Source organism: Tursiops truncatus, chromosome 8, assembly GCF_011762595.2.
Source record: "Tursiops truncatus isolate mTurTru1 chromosome 8, mTurTru1.mat.Y, whole genome shotgun sequence".
NCBI lineage: Eukaryota > Metazoa > Chordata > Mammalia > Artiodactyla > Delphinidae > Tursiops > Tursiops truncatus.
The window spans coordinates 104,322,558-104,329,403 of NC_047041.1; the positions used below are offsets into that span (position 1 = coordinate 104,322,558).

At 54.7% G+C, this 6,846-nt stretch overlaps 1 long non-coding RNA gene across 1 annotated transcript; it reads right to left on the reverse strand.

Annotated features, from left to right (window-relative positions):
* Window positions 1–4,202: 4,202 nt before the first annotated feature.
* On the reverse strand, window positions 4,203–6,267 carry LOC141279422 (uncharacterized). Its single transcript, XR_012333640.1, has 2 exons — window positions 6,007–6,267; window positions 4,203–5,158 (listed from the first exon to the last, which is right to left on the reverse strand). It is a non-coding gene; the product is annotated as an uncharacterized lncRNA (long non-coding RNA).
* Between the last annotated feature and the right edge of the window lie 579 nt (window positions 6,268–6,846).

Here is a 6,846-nt window from a genome sequence, read left to right on the forward strand (position 1 = left end):
TTAGCTCCTTGCCAGGCGAACTGCTGCCCATTCCACGTCTAGCACCAGGAAACGCAGCCCTGAGCTGCGAATTTCTCTGCAGAAAAGATCCAACGGAGGGGACAGACCAGAAATGTGGCAGTCACTGCAGGATCAGCTGTGAGAGTAACATCAGGCCTAGGAACAGGGCCGTAAGCCCCTGGTGATACAGGGAGTCCCTGCTCCCGGCCCTTGACCCCCACAGATGCATTTCTTCCTCTCGTGGGATCTTAAGTCCTTTCCACCTACAGGTGTTTGCTCCTCCCCAGATGGTCACAAGACAACGGCAGTTTGATCAGATCAGATCAGCTATGGGGAAAACTGAGTCTCCAGGGGCTGTCACCGCCGTCCCTGCTGAGTGGGAACGTGCCTCCTTGCAGAGAGGACCGGCACGCGGGAGAAATGAACCCAGTCTCAGAACCAGTGATGCGCTTCTGGGCAGAGTGACTTGGGTCAAGAGCTGTTGCATGTTGGCGCTATAGGATTCTTGCAAAAAATGAAACAGAAAGCATCCCCTCCCCTTGCAGGGAAAGGGGCACGCGCTCCACACTGGGTCAAGCCTTGGCCACCGGGCCTTTAATTATTTGTCCACTTTGTCCTAGTAATTGCCCTTCAAGGAAATGGAGGAAATCTCAGGCTCTGAGCCACTGGTGGTGAATGGGGAGAGGGGGGAGGCGGCTGCGGTTAGTGTTCTCATTTGCTTTAAAATTTTTCTGCTTTTCTGCATTTTTCACGTTTTCTTTCATGAGATGCATCGCTTTGTAAAAGGAGAACGGGCAGTGTTTGTGGACCTCTCTGCCTCTGCACCATCTCCCACCCGCCCTCTCTAAGCAGAGGAAGCATCTCCTCTGGGTACTAATGCCCAGGTGGCCACCCGTCCACACACCCATGGACACCCCCCGACCTTTAGGGGGCCACTCCTACCCATGTGCTACGTGGCTGCCCCTTCACCTGGTTTAGCAGCAAAAGTCAGGGCAGGGGACAGGAGAGCGAGGACGTGGGGCTGGGTACAAGCAAGGTCCTAAGTGAGGGCAGAAGGTCCAGGGGGCTCAGGGCGAGGCCTGGAGATGAGAGCTCACGGCTGGCTAGGGGCAAGGGAGCAGGGCGGTGTCCCCTATACCCTTCACCCAACTTCCCCCAGTGTAAACATCTTATCAGAGACCCACAGTCCACTCATCCAAAGTAAGAAATTCACATCAGCACAACACTATTACCTAAATCTCAGACTCTTATCCGATTCTACGTTTTTCCACTAATATCCTTCTGCTCCAGGATGCCGTCCAGGACCACACCTTGCCTTCGAGGTCACATCCCCTTAGCCTCCATTTACTTCAGTGAGAGTCACCCGTGTTGATACAAGGGCCTCCCATTCCTTCCTTTCCACTATTCCATCGTATGTAATTGTGTGGAAACAGCCCAGTTCTTCCGTGGATGGACATCTAGGCTGTTTCCACACATCATGTTAAAAATGACGTGAGCGCTACTTACGATAGCTAAGACATGGAAGCAGCCCAAGTGCCCATTAACAGATGAATGGATGAGGAAGATGTGGTACATATCTACAATGGAATATTACTCAGCCATGAAAAGAATGAAACATTGCCATTTACAGCAACAGGGATGGACCTAGAGATTATCATATTAGGTGAAGTAAATCAAAAGACAAGTATCATATGATATCACATATGTGGAATCTAAAAGAATGATACAAATGAACTTATTTACAGAACAGAAACAGACTCACAGACATAGAAAACAAATTTATAGTTTGCAAAGGGGAAAGGGTCGGGGAGGGATAAATTAGGAGCTTGGGATTAACAGATACACTTTACTATATATTTAGAAAATAAACCACAAGGGCCTACTATATAGCACAGGGAGCATATTCAGTGTCTTAATTTTTTTTTAAATTTTATTTATTTAGACTGTGTGGCATGTAGGATCTCAGTTCCCTGACCAGGACTTGAACCTGCACCCCCTGCAGTAGAAGCATGGATTCTTAACCACTGGACCGCCAGGGAAGTCCCTTCAGTGTCTTGTAATAACCTATAGTGGAAAAGAATCTGAAAAGGAATATATCTACATATATGTATAACTGAATCACTTTGCTGTACACCTGAAACTAACACATTGTATTCAATAAATCAACTAGACGTCAACAATAAAAAAAATGCTGCAGTGGACAGTCTCACGCTGGTCTCCATGTGAGTGTGGGCGAGGGTTTCTGAGTGGAGTTGCGGGGTCAGGGGATGACACAGTCCCAGCTCCACCAGGCAAGGCCACAGTGCTGTCCACAGTGACCACACCCATCACTCTGGTGGAGCGTGAGTGAGTTCCCATTTCCCTCCATCTTTGCCACACTTGCTACTGTCAGACAGACTCACTTTCTGTAAATCTGGGAGGAAGGATGGGAGGTGCGAATGACATTGCATTGTTTGACTTTGCACTTCCCTGCTTCGGCTGACATGGCCATCCACGCTGCTTCTCTACGTTTCTTATTTTATCAGTGGGATTTCTTACAGTTTGTCGAATGTCATCTATGCTGGATGTTAATACTTTGTCAGTTGTCATGGAGATGGGACTCTGAGATCTCCCTTGAGGAAAGGGCTCCCTGCTTAAATTAAGGAGTTGAAATGAGATCACCCTGGATTATGCAGGCGGGCTCTACCTTCAATGACAAGTGTCCGTGTAAGAGACGGGCAGGGGGATTTTGAGCCAGGCACAGAGGAGGCCATACGAAGACAGAGGCAGGGACTGGAGGGATGCGGCCACAAGCCAAGGATGTCTGCGGCCCCCAGGAGCTGGGAGAGGCAAGGAAGTCCCCTCCCCTAGAGCCTCTAGTGGGAGCGTGGCCCTGTGATGCTTTGATTTTAGCCAATATAACCGATTTTGGACATTTGGTCTCCAGAACCATGAGAGAATAAATTTCTGTGGTTGTGAGCCACCCAACTTGTTTACAGAAGCCCCAGAAAACTAAGATAAGGGAGATCTTCTTGGCCATTGTCATGTCAGCAGAACGTGTCAGGGTCCCCAGCTCCTATGGCCCTGGGATCCCTCTAGGAGATGTCTGGTGCCACTGATCTCTTGACCCCGAGGCTGGTGTTAGGCCACCCAGTCACCCAGGGTCTTGGAACTAGCCATGTGTGATCAGTTGCTAGGGGACCCCTCAGTGATATGTCACCCACCCTGCTCTGTGGCCAAGGCTGGTTGGGCCACAGAGGGACACGTGAGCCGAGTGACCACTGTGGCTGACCGGTGGCCTGTTGGGCTGGTTCTTTAAGAATCTGAACTTAAGAGACACAGAGGCAGTTGCCGATTGTGACGTGGAGCTTCCACGAAAAGCTTGTGGAGAGTCAGGGCTGGGCACCCACCCTTGGCCGTATGTGGGACAAGGTTGAGCAGAGAAACAGCAGAGTGGGGTGATGTGGAGAGAGGAGCAGAGGCCGGGCAGCCCCACGCAAACACCACTTGTGTCCAGCATGTAACTGGGACCTTCCAAGTCACAGGCAAGGTCCAGCCCCAGCAGGGGCCCCAGCACCAGCCAGGAGACCGAGAGGACTCGACAGCATCTCGTGTATGAATTGGCCGTTTCTTCTAAGGCTCAGGACTCAGCATCTCTCCTAGAAGCTCTGGGGGACCGGGCAGGCCCACCTGGAGGACAGAGGACTCAGGGCACACGATGGGGTGAGGGCTTGAGTGGAATCCCAGAGGGGTGGCTGGGTCCGGCCGAGAGGGAAGAAAAGGGAGGTGGTCTGGGAGCATCAGAAGGCAGGGAAAGAGTGGGGAGGGGAGAGCACGCCACGCCTTCCAGCTGTGGTCCTGTGAGCCCACTTACCTTGCTGCACCTCACCTTTGCCATTTGCAAAGTGGGGACAATCATCCCTGGCCAGCCCCCTCCCTGGGGACTCAAAAGATGCTAAGACCTGAGGGCTGTGAATGCCCTAATGGCCTCGGAAGTTTATGGATGGCACAGACGTGGGCGAGGGGAGAATACACCTGTACTGTGCACAGGATGGGAGTGGGTGTCAGGGAGAGTGTATGTGAGTGAGTACAGGTCAGTCACTGGCTCACCAGATACACCAGGGCTCTGCACACTGCGGCCCACAGCCAAATCCGGCCCTTCGCCTGCTTTTGTAAATAAAGTTTTATTGGAACATGGCCCGCCCATTCATATACACATTACCTCTGGCTGCTTTGCTTTTTAATGGCAGAGTTGGTTAGTTTTGACGGAGATAGTGTGACAGAAAGCTGAAAATATTTACTATCTGGCCCATTACAGAAACCATTTGAGGAAAAGCAAAATAATTCCTTGACAGATACATTCACAAATAACTATTGATTGAATACCAGGCTTATTCTAGGTGCTGGGCATCCAGCAGTACAGAAAACAGATGAAACTTTCTGTCCTTGGGGAGACAGACAACAAGCAAAATAATGAAGAAAATGACACGACCTGCAGGTGATAAGTGTTAGAACAGGAAAGGGAATCCAGAGGGTCGGGAGGGCAATTTAAATCAAGTGGTCAAGGACGGCCTCCCTTGAAAAAGGTGAGGGGAAGAGCCAGGTGGCGTCTGAGGAAAGAGCATCCCAGGTAGGGGGAAGAGCCAGTGCAAAGGCCCTGGGGCAGGAGCGCGTTTGCCAGTTCAAGAAGCGAGGAGGCGGTGAGTGTGCTGGAGCAGGTGAAAGGGCGTGAGTAGTGGAGACCAGGACAGATGGGTCATAGCGGCCACCCGCGTAGGGACTTAGAGGTCATCGTGGGGACTTGGGTGTGTTTTCTGGCGGGAATAAGCGGCCGCAGGTGGGTTCTGAGCAGAGACATGACATAATCTGATGCAGATGTGATAGGACCCCTGGCGCTGGGCTGAGAAGGGCCTGAGGGGGCCGGCAGGGGTTCCCACAGGGGTCGGGCTCCAGACGTGGTGGGCTGGGTGGTGGCAGCGTCCAGAGGTGGTCAAGTCCGGGAAGCAGGGCTGGCTGGGTACTCACATCAGAAGTGAGAGGTAAGAGAAGAAAGGGGTCAAGGTGACCCCAGACACGTGACCTTTGGCTCGTTGTTTCCTGTCTCTTTCCACCTTTCCTTCCATCTTGTCCACCACTGTAGACACCTCACCACTGCATGCAGAGGGCACTGAACCAACATCTGTGGGATAAATGGACGAGGGATGAGCCAACGGCACTGTCTTCTGCTTTTTTTGGGGGGTGGTGGTTATTCATATGTTGGAGTCCTTACCCCCAGCACCCCAGAATGTGACTGTATTTGGAGATGGGGTCTTTAAAGAGGTGCAAAATTAAAATGGGGTCATGGGTGGTGGGCCCAAATCCCATAGGAATGGTGTCCTTATAGGAAGAGGAGGTCAGGACACAAGCACACACAGAGGGACGACCCTGTGAAGACACAGGGAGGAGACAGCCATCGGCACACCGAGGAGAGAGGCCTTGGGAGGACCCAGCCCTGCCCACACCGAGATCTGGGCTTCCAGCCTCCAGGACTGGGGACAGTGAGTGTCTGCTGTTTGAGCTGCCTGGCCGGTGGGCCTTCACTACAGGGCCCCAAGCAGACTCACACAGGGAGCGACGAGGGCCAGGGCATGCTCTCTGCAAGGGAGGAAACAGACACTGAAGGCCAGCCCCCGGGAGTTAGCGGCTGAGCTGGGGCAGGACCCTGATCTCCTGGGGCCCACACCCATCCTGGAGACACGGTACCAGGCAGCAGACAGCATGCATGTTGCCTCTGGGGGTGGTGGCAGGATGGCCCTGGAAGGATGGAACTCCTGCTGTCACCCGTTCGCTTGGCTGTGACACAGGCCCCAGCACCTTTACGACGTGGGGGGAACCTGGCCAGATTCACTATGGGCTTCTCCCCAGCAGCCCCTGGTGACCAGGAAAGGGCATCTCAGGCCATGAGGCTCCTCCCCCAGCCCCGCCCCTCAGGCACCCGCTGTGGATGGGGTGGGGCGCGGTGGGGGGGGGGCGGTGATGCTCTCTCACCAGCCGCTTCCACTGGGTGTGTCTGTTTCCTGCAGATCTCCTGCAGCTCAGCAGAGGCCCCCTCGCCCCCCACTGCCCTTCCTCGCCTCTGCTGTGGTGGGCCAGAGAGTCAGGGCCAAGGTGGGTCAGCACCATTGGTCCCAGAGGGCCTGCCCAGCCCCCTGGCCACCCAGGGTGGCACTGGCCGAGGCCGAGGCCGTGGGACCCGCTCCTCTGGGCCCGGTTTGAGCTCCTCTGTGATGGATCTGAGTGGCAGGAAGCACATTCCCAGCACAATCTGTTGGCCTGGGGCCGAGCTGCCCCGTGAGGGATGAGGTCATGTCCTGCAATGGCCACACGGAAAGGGCGGGGCTCTCCCTGCCCGCGGGGACTCCCATGGCTGGGGCCTTTTCCCAGAGACCCCTGGGAGAGCGATGGCTGGGGGTGAGCTTCAGGCCGGGGATGAGTGACCTGGTGCCCATCTCAGTGCTGTCGGGATGCACAGGGTGACCTGGGGCAATCAGGGTCCCGCTCTGGACCCTCCCTCCCGCTGAGCCAAGGGAATGGACCAGCATCTCGGGGGCTCCTTGGGTGGCCGCCATGCGTGCCGTCTGTGCTGGCAGAGGTCATGTTCCGGAAGAGGTGGGACGGGGCCTCCATCCAGGGACTGGCTGATCGGGGATGGGTGCCCCCAGAGGTGTGGGTCCCGCAGCTCAGCAGGCACAGAAGCAGCAGAGACGAGCATCCTGTTTCCCAGCCCGACCTCTGGTGGGGGGAGGGGCCGCTCCAAGGGGCCTAAACCTCTGACCCCAGTGATCGACCCAGTCTTTCAACAGAGAAGCCGGCGTGAAGGGTGGGCGG